General features: G+C 31.9%; 2 long non-coding RNA genes across 2 annotated transcripts; both read left to right on the top strand.

The window, feature by feature from the left end:
- Positions 1–1515: 1515 nt before the first annotated feature.
- LOC140439500 (uncharacterized) lies at positions 1516–2843 on the top strand. The gene is made up of 2 exons (XR_011950641.1): positions 1516–1884; positions 2515–2843. It is a non-coding gene; the product is annotated as an uncharacterized lncRNA (long non-coding RNA).
- Positions 2844–10958: 8115 nt separating this feature from the next.
- Positions 10959–12524, top strand: LOC140439499 (uncharacterized). The gene is made up of 2 exons (XR_011950640.1): positions 10959–11565; positions 12196–12524. It is a non-coding gene; the product is annotated as an uncharacterized lncRNA (long non-coding RNA).
- Positions 12525–13161: the final 637 nt, after the last annotated feature.

The raw sequence follows: 13161 nt of genomic DNA, 5'->3' as shown, positions 1-13161 counted from the left end.
TGTTATGTTCAGCCTATTTCCATTTCAGTTTAACTGCCTGTTCGACAGCATCTTTTACTATTGTTCTATTACGAATGGATCCATTGGTTTTATGGCCTTTGAGTGAGATACCCAGCATCTGTCGTTCCATAACTCTCTAAGTTTTTCTGATCTTCTCCATGTTTATTTTAGTGAATGTCCAGGTTTGAGCTCTATATGTAAGTACAGGTAATTTACAGGAATTAAACACTTTGGTTCGCAGTCTTTAAGGCTGTTTTAGCAGTTCAAGCCAACTGCGATTTGAAATGGGCGTATCACTTACTTTTCTACACTGCTTACGCGAGACCATCTTTACTCAGTGCCGCCGGCCGACGGGTAGTTTAATGACAACAAATACATTATTCTTCATTCAAATTAGTTTTAACACGAACTAACTGACCGTACGTTCATGAGATTTGACGTCACGAAGGCGATAACGATGAAACTAAGCCCAATGATGAGTAACACGTTTCACTATTAGATTTCAGTATTTTTAGGCAATTTTCTTTAAAGTTGGAACACGCTTTTCTCGATTATTACTGGACACAGAAAGGTGAAACAAAAATCAACGATTACAGAAAAAAAAACTCTTTCGAGTGATGGGCGTAAAAAGTTTGGTTATAATAGAACGTTAAACAGTATATTCCAATTTTTCAACAGAAGTTTCAAAAAAATAAAAAAAGTAAAACCATCAGTTTAAAGGCAACATAATTTCGAATAACGTGTCCAAATTTCGAGACATTTTGTCAGTAAATAACAGAGAAAACACTGTCTCTAGGTTTTGATGCACCGATAAAACAGCCTTAAGGTATATTTTTATTTTGAAGTACGTATGAGAGTCTTCCTAATGTGGTAGTCTGATTTTCTTTGCTTAACTTGAAATTTTGACAAAGATATGTATGTTCATCTACGTGTTTTATTTCTGTCCCTTGGATGTTTATCATAAGTTCGTCATATTTGTTGGACATTAGTTTAGTTTTGCTGAAATTCATTTTCAGTCCTTTTTTTTAGGGATTTTGTGTGTAGCTCCTCAATCATCGTATTCAGTGTATTCCACGTGTTGGCTATTAGTACTACATCATCTGCGTATTTAAGATGGTTTAAGTATCTTCCGTTAATAGAGATTTCCTCAATTTCCCAGTCTATTGACTTAAATCGTTTTAAAGATATCTTCTAGGGCAGCTGTAAATAATTTTGGAGAGATTGTGTCTCCTTGTCTTACGCTTCGGTTGATTTTTACTGGTCTTGTTTCGATTCCATTACCCAACGTCACTATCATTTCAGCATGTTCGTAAATATTATGTAGCGTTATAACTGCTACATTGCCTGCTTTCTTTCTTATGTTAATATATTTCGTTAATTCTATTCTCCAATTTCCATATCTTCTGTCATAATTCATATTCTTCTATATCCTCCATTGTATCTCTTATTTTTCTATATATTTTCTCAGATATAGATTGTATCAGAATTATGTCGTTACTTAATTGATTCATTATTTTCTTTTCATTTTTACTGGTATTTGGTATAAAAACCAGTTGGCGTCCAAATCTATCTTCTTTATATATATATATTTCAGTATCTACCTTTCCTATTTCCTTAATAATCATCATTTTTATCTTTTACTCAAGTTTATAAAGAATGAATTTTATTTTCATCTCTATTTCTGTTACTTTGGAACGAAAGGTGCCATCTTTATTCTCTGTTTAGTTTAATGCTAGTGACAAAGACTCCTTTTTGTTGACATTTCCCCTTCCCGTTCGATACAAAAGTCGATATAATGGCTTTTATTTCTAAAAATGTCGATTTTCTTCATGACTTTTGTAAAGGTATAATAACCAATTGTTGTGTCGTCTCCTGAATTAGGAGGTAAGAGTTTAATATATTTTATCGGTTTCCTGATTCTACCTGTTGTATAAAAATCTTTTTATAATTTTAACTTTGAAAAGTCTAATCTCATTATTTATGATTATCATATGTAAGTAGGTACATATTTTTGTGAATATTTCTTGTGTTTTTTTTATTTCTTATAATAAAAAATTAGCGATAAGAAATATATAGTTTCTTTAATATACATAGTATGTAAAAGTTTTACGAATATTTTTACAGTTTTAAATATTAAATTTAAATCCTTAATAATATCTTTTGATTTTAATAATAATTAACTTTTGACAAACTACCATTTCTATATAGAAATGTTTCTAAATTCTAAATTATCTAACTTTTCAATAAATATATCTTGTCATTTTTACCGAATCCGCTTTGTAATTAATATTAGAATATTTCCGTAGTAAAAAGTAATTACCATTTGCTTAAAAAGATTATATATCCTTACTTTTACTTATTTGCTACATAAATAAGAATTGTTTCTCGACTTGCTTGGGTGAATAATGATAAAATTTTGTTAAATTTGATTGGTCACCTATTCATCCCCCAAGCAAGGTCTCTCATTTTGGTTTCACCATTTTCTGAAGCAAGGTGTGTTTTTCTTCATTTTAGTCAACCTCCGGGATACATTTCTCAGGTGCGGGTCAATTTATATTAACATCCAGAAGACCAACCGGCCTGAGAATGGCACTATCATTCCAATAGGAGAGTTGACTCCAGGGCAAGAAAATCCACAACTAACAACATGGCTTGCTAACAACCATAGCAGAAAAGACCAGGATAAAACCTAGGATTTGGTGACAAGCATTTTTCCTTACTATAATGTAACACTGTAGCAAGAAGTCAAATAATTTTTATTTAAATTCAATATAATATTTAAACATGTATTTTTCTGCCCTTTTTGTTTAATATTTTAATAAACATGTGTTAATTTAACTGTGTATTGTTTCTTCTTTTTACTTGTTTGCGTGTGTTGCTCCAGAGTAGGCCATATTCACGTCCTGAGTGAGCTAGCCAGGGAGTGTTTCGTATAACGTCTAATGTAGCAATTTTGCAATTGATACATTAGGGGTTATGACGTTAAAAATTGGTCCCAACGGGAAACGATTTGTCACTCCAACGTTGTTAGTGATGTTAGTCGGATTGTAGCAGCAAACTAAGGTTTGCGGTTACAAGTTGACAACAGCAGCTCAACGTTGGGATGTTACAAATTGAGCCTCGAAGGATTACAAATTGGCACCCAATGAATGTTCGTTGGAACGTTACAAATTGGCGCACCAACGTAATATACTCTGAGTAATGCATACATTCTTGTATTTAGTTGAAACAATACTTTTATATTTTCTTGCTATTATTATCTTTAACATTTTTCTTCCTATTTTGAGTAGTAAATTTATTAAATTTCAGTAAAAATATCTATTTTCTATCTTACTTACTTACTTTTTTATCTAATTTTTACTGATAGTTTTTTTTTGATCACCAACCTTTTTTGTCTGCTGGTTATCATTAACCTTGACAAGTTCATGTGTTGTTGGGTAGTGTTAAAACTTAATTAAATATAAAATAGTAGTTTTATATTATTTTCGTAAATTTAATTATCTTTATCTTTAAAGTTGATTTGGTTACTTGTTGGTTAACATAAATTATTGTTTTTTAAATAATCTTACAAAATGGCTACCATCAACCCTAAGCATTTGAAAACTGATGAGTTAACCTATGAGTTAATTATTAGAGATCTTGAGGTTCCTTCTACTGTCGATGAGAAAAGAAGAGTCCTTAGTGGAATTTTGTCTCAGGAAGCATCAGACAGAAGCTTCTCTGAAACAGTTGTCCCTCTTGAATTTGAGCAAGACCATACTCAGGCCTTGGCTACTCTTGCTGATTTATCTAGTATCATCGATGAATTTTCAGGTAGTAAGTCTGATTATAGGTACAAATGTATTTGTTCTCGTTTAACTCATTTGTCTGGCCGTGTATCTCGTCTGAAGACCACTTCTTCAACGCAGGAAACACTCAAAAGACAGTTACGGAGTAAATTATTGTCAATTGAGGGTGTGCTTGTGGAAAAACTTAATCTTCCTTCAGAATCTACTCCAGTTATGGTAGAATCACATACTGCATCTTCAGTAGTGAAGTCTGTGCCCATTTATAAATGGGGAATTCAAAAGTTTTCCGGCAAACAGCCTTTGATTCCTTTTCTTGAACAAATTGAGACGCTTAAAATCTCCAGGAATTGTTCTAATGATGACCTGTTTCTTTCTGCAGGAGATCTGTTTGATGGCAATGCTTTCACTTGGTGGCATAATCATCTTCTTAAAAAGACATTTCAGTCATGGTCTGACTTAGTTGCCGCTTTAAAGGAAACTTATCTTCCGGCAGATTATGAGAGGAATTTGTGGGAACAAATTCGTTCTACAAGGCAATCTTTTCGAGAACCTGTATCTACATTTATCTCTAATTTTGAAGCTCTTTTCTTCCGTTTACCTTCTGCCGTTTCAGAGAAAGATAAAGTATCTGAAATTAGACGTGGTCTTTTGCCAGACTACATCAAAGCTTTGGCTTTGCACGATATAGACACTGTATCTGATCTTACCTCTTACTGTAAAAGAATTGAGTCTGCGTTATCTATACCCCACTTTAATAATAATAAGAAATTTTCATATGAAACAAATTCACTTGATGAAATTTGTTGGAATTGCAACAAACGAGGTCATGTGTATCCTCAGTGCAGGTACCAGAAAAATAAATTTTGTTATGGTTGCGGTTTTAAGAACGTTATTAAGGCACATTGCCCCAAATGTTCAAAAAACGAAGCGCGAGGTTGTTCGATAGCGGACAGGAATCAACCTCATTGCAGTCAAATGTCTGCATCAAACCTAAAAGGGAAGAACATACCAGGAAAAAATTTGAAGAAAACTTCAAACAAAGGACAAGCAGAGTAACATTTCAACTACCACCTATTATTAAAACGCGAGCTGAAACTTCTGATTCTAATTGTGATTTTAATCCTTTACCTATAGACAAAACTCCCATAGATACAACGCACAATGTTTCTTTAAATCCTGCGAATATTTCTTTTCCGTTGATTTCAACGTCTGATACTTTATGTAGAACTAATCCTCTTCTCGATATTCGTGCACAGGATAATCGACCATATATATTTCAATAAATATTGGCAGTGAAACAATATCTGCACTTGTAGACTCTGGTAGTAATGTCTCTATTATTGGCTCTCCAGCCTTATTTCTTCTTAAGAAGATGAATTTGCATCTTCACTATGATATTTCAGTACAGCTAACTACTGCTGATGGTAATGTCCAAAGTACCTTAGGTTATGTGTTTTTACCTGTTACCTTATCTGGTAGCACACAAAAGTTAAAAGTTTTAGTGGTTCCTTCTATCTCACATAAAATGATTTTAGGTATGGATTTTATGAAATTGTTTAGAATTTCTTTGGATTTCACAAATTTTTCGTATAGTACAGCTAAACTGTCAACTTGTGTTGTTAATACTATAGTAAGTTCAGAGAATTTATCCACCCATCAGCTTTCACAACTACATTCGGTAGTCAAACTGTTTAAGGAAATAGGCCCAACAGATTCTATTGGTAGAACCCACTTGTATACTCACCATATAGACACTGGTGATGCGAAACCAATTAGGCAAAGACAATATCCTCTTTCGCCTGCTATGCAGAAAATTCTCAACGAAGGAGTTGATGAGATACTTAAGTTGAAAGTCATCGAACCATTAACAACCAGTACACCTTGGTTGTCTCCTTTGTGGTTGGTTCCGAAGAAAGATAGTTCCTATAGAGTTTGTTTTGATGGTCGAAAACTTAATTCGATAACAGTTCCTGATAGTTACCCCATGCCTTTAATAGATTCAATCATATCTAAAGTAAGAGATGCTAAATTTATTTCGTCAATCGATTTAAAACAAGCTTTTTATCAGATACCTTTGGATGATCAATCCAAATTAAAGACTGCATTTACAGTTCAAAATAGAGGTTTGTTCTGTTTTAATGTATTACCTTTTGGCTTAAATAATAGTGCACAAGCTATGTGCAGAGTTATGGATTCAGTTATAGGTCCTTTACTGGAGCCTTATGTTTTCTATTATCTTGATGATATTATTGTTGTTACTCCTGACTTTGATTGTCATATCAAAATTCTTAAAATGTTGTTTAAGAGACTTAAATATGCAAATCTTACAGTCAATTTTGAAAAGTGTCAGTTTTGTAGACCTTCTCTTAAATTTCTTGGTTTTGTTGTAGATCAACAAGGGTTAAGAACTGACCCAGCTAAAGTAGAAGCTATTTTGGAATATCCAGTTCCAAAAACTACTACTCAAATTCGTAGACTTATCGGATTGATAGGTTATTACCGTCGATTTTTGAATAATTTTGCATCCATTTGTACTCCCATTTCTGATTTACTCAAGGGTAAAAAGAAAGGACAGTCTATTGTTTGGACTCCAGAAGCTAACTTAGCTTTCAGTCAGATTAAACAGGCACTAACATCTGCTCCTGTTCTTGCTAGTCCAGACTTTGACAAGCATTTTTATCTTGCTTGTGATGCAAGTGACACTGGTGTTGGGGGTGTATTATTTCAAAAAGAAGATGGTTTAGAGCATCCTATAGCTTTCTTTAGTAAAACTCTCTCTAAAGCTCAACGTAAGTACACTACTACTGAGAAAGAACTGCTGGCTATTTTATTATCTATTGAAAAATTTAGGTGTTATATTGAAGGAAGTGAAAACTTCACTGTGATTACTGATCACTCATCCTTACAGTGGTTATATTCCATGAAAAACCCTTCTCCTAGAATTGCCAGATGGATAATGAAACTATCCTGTCACAAGTTCACTGTCATTCACCGTAGTGGTTCTTTAAATGTTGTGGCTGATTCCCTTTCTAGAATACCTGAACAAAATCCTGAAATTTCTCTTTTAGATTTATCTAATCTTAAAACAGATACTTGGTATGATAATATGGTACAAAAAGTACAAAATAATCCAGATCAATTTCCTGCTTTTAAAGTTCATGGTAATGTTCTTTACAAGCATATCTTTTCAAGGAATAAGTTTTCAGATCCTTCCCCAGAATGGAAAATTTTCGTTCCGTCTCCTCACAGAAAAGATATTTTGAAACTCTTTCATGATGATCCTACAGCTGCTCACCTAGGAGTATATAAAACGCTCTCTAGAATCACGGAATTGTATTACTGGCCTAGAATGAGACTTTATGTCGCAAACTATATCAGTAAGTGCAAAATCTGTGCTGCTAGTAAACCAGGAAATGTACCTCCTGCTGGTTTAATGGGAAAGTACAGAGATATTAATTTTCCATTTCAGTTTTTATCTGCTGACTTATTACCTTGTCCATGTCCTTATCCTAGATCTAAAATGGAAATCGTTTTCTTTTAGTTGTTGTCGACTGGTTCACGAAATTTATTTTTGTCCATCCAATGGCAAATGCTACCTCTACAGCTATTGTTAAATTTATTGAAAATCAAGTTTTTCTTATCTTTGGGGTACCACAAATTTTCGCAGTTGATAATGGGAAACAGTTCGTTTCCAATGATTTCAAAAATTTAATGAATAAATATAAAGTACAAAAAATTTGGTATAATGCGAGATATTTTCCTCAAATAAATCCTACTGAGAGAGTTAACAAAACTATCGTAACAGCTATTCGTTCTTTTATACATGATAATCATAAAGATTGGGACAAAGAAATCTTTAAGATTGCCCAGGCTATTCGCCTAGCCAAACACGAAGTTACACAATTTAGTCCTTCGTTTCTAACTTTTGCCAGAAATATCCCTTTGGACGGTTCCTTCTTTGGTGCAATAGAAGACAAAGCAAGCAATGTCATTAATATTAATAACAAGCTATTCGACCCAAGGCCACTAGAAAATATGTCTTCTATTTTCAAAGAAGTGCAAAAGAGAATACGTCACTCTTATGCGACGAATTCTAGCAGGTATAACCTTCGTAGACGTGATGTCAAATATCACGTTGGTGATAAAGTCTGGAAGAAAAATTTTGTTCTATCAAAAGCTGTCGATGATTTCTCTGCAAAACTAGCGCCAAAATTTGTCCCCTGTATTGTCAATAAAGTTTTGTCTAAATTAGTCTACAATTTAAAGGATCTAGATGGAAATGATCTTGGAAATTTTCATGTCAGGGATATCAAATTAGATGTCACTGATTCTAGTGACGATGAAAATCAGTAATGCATATTAAAAATATATCTTTTGAGTAAAACTTGCAGTTATACTATTATATCTTACCTTTAAGTGTAATTTAAACTTACATATATCTTGTATTGCATATATTTTAAATTATCTTCTTATCTCTTTTGTTAAGCTTATACATATTTTTATTACCTGCGTTAACAAATATCTTCGTTATTTATGGACTTTTCAATAAAATATTTAGTTATGAGAACCTTTGCTAGAAAATTTATCTACTACCTTTCACAAGTTTGATTGTTATTTACTTATCTTTATCTTCGTTTAATAACACATTATCTCTTATCTTTGCAAGTTAGCTACTTGTATTACCTTTATGGTGTTATTAAAACTATTGCGGTAATAACTTATGTCTAATTTTCATACCTAGTGCAAGTGTCTTGTTTTTCCGTTGAGTGGGTTCAAATATGAGATTTGTTCGGACAAGCACATAAAAATTGCCTAGGATGATTTATCTTCGCGGGACTTGAGGTCACTGCAGGAAAACTATTAACAAGGGCGTTAATATTTTCCATTTACCCATTAGGGGTGTTGCGTTAGGCATAATTCTTTATCTTTTGGAGTGAAAGTAATCTTATGCATATATCTTCTTTTATAGAAACCTCTGGTGTAAGATTATGAAGCTTTGAAGTTTTTGATTGCATTTGAATTGTCTTTAACATTTTAAATACATACGTCTATATTTATGCAGTTCTAGTTCTATTTCTTTTGTGTAGATCCCTGGATAGTGTTTAGTGTTATAGCAATTTTATATGATATTACCACAACTTATCTTATCTTTGCTTTGTATTTTCCTTTATCATAAGTAAGCCAAATTTTATGCAGTATCTTTAATGTATTTTGTGTAGAACTTTGACTTACTAGGTATTGTGAAGAATATACTTATCTTTATCTGACAATCAAAATTACTTGTGTTACTTAATTATCTTGATATTTACCTACCTTTAATTTTTGATACTATTTGGTACAAAAATTACTTTATCTTATACTAGCTTAATGTCAATTTGCTGTTTTATTGACTTGCCTTAGTCCATAAATATGCATATGCAATATGCCGAGAATTCATTCTCATTATCTTCTTATCTTTAATAAACAATGTAATTGTTTCCAGACCATACTGTCTATTGAAGTTTAGTCATAATAAGTTTCTCTGATTTAGTTCACAATGATTGCCCTCATCAATGCATAACTACAATGAATTTTCTTTTTCTTGAGTGTTATATTTTAATGAAATTTTTTATTGCATTTACAAGGTAGATTTAACCTTATGCATACTACTATTTAGAAATCTGGTGTAGGGTTGTGTCTCTTTGAAATGACAATGGAAAGGTTTTGTTTTTTATACCCTCTTGTATAACTTTGCTCTGTACAATTTTTCTGTATAGATTACTTTATTATTCTAACAGGTGCATAACGTTAGGTGGATTTAAATCAAAGTATATTTATGACTAATTTTTCTTCTTCAGTTCAACTGAGTATAATTTTGTGCAGTTTTCTTTTCATCTTGTGTAAATTTTATACTTAATAGATGTCTAGATTGGTCGTACTAAATTTTTACTTATTTCTTTTATATTTTGATGTTTACCTTATTTTTCTTAACTGCTTATAATGTTCTACTCATACTATCTCATGCAATATATGCAACTAAAATCTAGATTAGTATTATGATAACTAATATTTGGATTTATATACCTACTGCATTACTGATGATTATGATATCTTATCTTTTATAACTTAATGATTATATGCATATCTAGTGATATTGCTAATATCATAATTACCTTGGTTTAAAATTAGCTTCCCTTAAGAACTAACATTCTTGAAAGAATGTCTTTCTAACGATATTTATCTCCATGAGTGATAGATACATCGTCCCCATATTAGTTGTTTTTGTATGATATTTATGTAATTACATATATATGGGACCGAACTGTGGTGGAGATGTACATTTATACCACTGGATCTTCCTTTAATGGTAAGGTTGTCTTTAGGGTATGGCGTCGGGGGGTTCATAGTACACAGGACTGTCGTCTCTGAGGAGCGCTTTCGAGGTTTAACCATGGATTATGAGCTACTGCGTTCATACCAACATGATTTCAATCGGCCCAGTGTATAATCGATGTACAGTACCAAAGATTGCGGATAACCCTTAACGTAGCTTTTCTCCCTCTTGGTCTACGACCAATTTTAGTGTGACGAATACTATAATTCGTTGGGATAAAATATTTCCCTGAGTATTAACTCTAAAGCCCTGTTACATGCTGCTACAATGTATAGCACATAAATATTTGCCTCATAATTTTAGTGTGACGAATACTATAATTCGTTGGGATAAAATATTTCCCTGAGTATTAACTCTAAAGCCTTGTAAGGAATTGCTATAAGGTATAGCATAGGATTATTTACCTTACAATTTTAGTGTGACGAATACTATAATTCGTTGGGGATGAAATAATACCCAGAGTGCTCACTCTAAAGTCATTTAGTGTATATAGTATTACAATACTGTAATACATAGTTTATAATTATGTAGTTAAAATTTCAGTTTAACGGATACTATAATTCGTTGGGTGATAGTCATTTATTTTTTTGACTTAGGTTAATATAAGTATATTAATTTTTATATCTTATCACAAGTTAACCATTTTCACTTTATTTTGTTTAAATAATAGTACCTAAACTTACAAGTTATTATACCTATATCTAGGTATCTAGATAACTTTATTATTTGGTAAAGATTACCTTTATTATTATTTTGATGATCATAACATATAATGAGTTTAGTGATGTGAAAAATTTCTCAAGGTACTTTAGAAATTTTTCTACTGGGTGGTGGAAGTGTGTAGCGTTATAACTGCTACATTGCCTGCTTTCTTTCTTATGTTAATATATTTCGTTAATTCTATTCTCCAATTTCCATATCTTCTGTCATAATTCATATTCTTCTATATCCTCCATTGTATCTCTTATTTTTCTATATATTTTCTCAGATATAGATTGTATCAGAATTATGTCGTTACTTAATTGATTCATTATTTTCTTTTCATTTTTACTGGTATTTGGTATAAAAACCAGTTGGCGTCCAAATCTATCTTCTTTATATATATATATTTCAGTATCTACCTTTCCTATTTCCTTAATAATCATCATTTTTATCTTTTACTCAAGTTTATAAAGAATGAATTTTATTTTCATCTCTATTTCTGTTACTTTGGAACGAAAGGTGCCATCTTTATTCTCTGTTTAGTTTAATGCTAGTGACAAAGACTCCTTTTTGTTGACATTTCCCCTTCCCGTTCGATACAAAAGTCGATATAATGGCTTTTATTTCTAAAAATGTCGATTTTCTTCATGACTTTTGTAAAGGTATAATAACCAATTGTTGTGTCGTCTCCTGAATTAGGAGGTAAGAGTTTAATATATTTTATCGGTTTCCTGATTCTACCTGTTGTATAAAAATCTTTTTATAATTTTAACTTTGAAAAGTCTAATCTCATTATTTATGATTATCATATGTAAGTAGGTACATATTTTTGTGAATATTTCTTGTGTTTTTTTTATTTCTTATAATAAGAAATTAGCGATAAGAAATATATAGTTTCTTTAATATACATAGTATGTAAAAGTTTTACGAATATTTTTACAGTTTTAAATATTAAATTTAAATCCTTAATAATATCTTTTGATTTTAATAATAATTAACTTTTGACAAACTACCATTTCTATATAGAAATGTTTCTAAATTCTAAATTATCTAACTTTTCAATAAATATATCTTGTCATTTTTACCGAATCCGCTTTGTAATTAATATTAGAATATTTCCGTAGTAAAAAGTAATTACCATTTGCTTAAAAAGATTATATATCCTTACTTTTACTTATTTGCTACATAAATAAGAATTGTTTCTCGACTTGCTTGGGTGAATAATGATAAAATTTTGTTAAATTTGATTGGTCACCTATTCATCCCCCAAGCAAGGTCTCTCATTTTGGTTTCACCATTTTCTGAAGCAAGGTGTGTTTTTCTTCATTTTAGTCAACCTCCGGGATACATTTCTCAGGTGCGGGTCAATTTATATTAACATCCAGAAGACCAACCGGCCTGAGAATGGCACTATCATTCCAATAGGAGAGTTGACTCCAGGGCAAGAAAATCCACAACTAACAACATGGCTTGCTAACAACCATAGCAGAAAAGACCAGGATAAAACCTAGGATTTGGTGACAAGCATTTTTCCTTACTATAATGTAACACTGTAGCAAGAAGTCAAATAATTTTTATTTAAATTCAATATAATATTTAAACATGTATTTTTCTGCCCTTTTTGTTTAATATTTTAATAAACATGTGTTAATTTAACTGTGTATTGTTTCTTCTTTTTACTTGTTTGCGTGTGTTGCTCCAGAGTAGGCCATATTCACGTCCTGAGTGAGCTAGCCAGGGAGTGTTTCGTATAACGTCTAATGTAGCAATTTTGCAATTGATACATTAGGGGTTATGACGTTAAAAATTGGTCCCAACGGGAAACGATTTGTCACTCCAACGTTGTTAGTGATGTTAGTCGGATTGTAGCAGCAAACTAAGGTTTGCGGTTACAAGTTGACAACAGCAGCTCAACGTTGGGATGTTACAAATTGAGCCTCGAAGAATTACAAATTGGCACCCAATGAATGTTCGTTGGAACGTTACAATTATGTATTAATATTCTGTACCTATAGTCGATCCGGTTGTTGACTAATGCTTCTTCTATTGCCCACAGTTCTACGCTATCAAAAGTTTTTTCATAATCTATAAAAGCCAGACATAATGGGAGATTGTATTCGTTAGTTTTTTCTATTAGGATTTTCAAAGTATATAGATGGTCACATGTGCTGTACCCTTGTCTAAATTTAGCTTGTTCTACTGGTTGATATCCGTGAAATTTAATTGTTAACCTGTTTGTAACAATCTTTATAAAAGTTTTGTAAAGTCGTGAAAGAAGTGGAATTGGTCGATAATTTT

Source organism: Diabrotica undecimpunctata, chromosome 4 (assembly GCF_040954645.1).
Source record: "Diabrotica undecimpunctata isolate CICGRU chromosome 4, icDiaUnde3, whole genome shotgun sequence".
Classification (NCBI taxonomy): domain Eukaryota; kingdom Metazoa; phylum Arthropoda; class Insecta; order Coleoptera; family Chrysomelidae; genus Diabrotica; species Diabrotica undecimpunctata.
The sequence above is the reverse complement of the archived record's forward strand: the minus strand, read 5'-3'. Positions and strand labels throughout refer to the sequence as shown.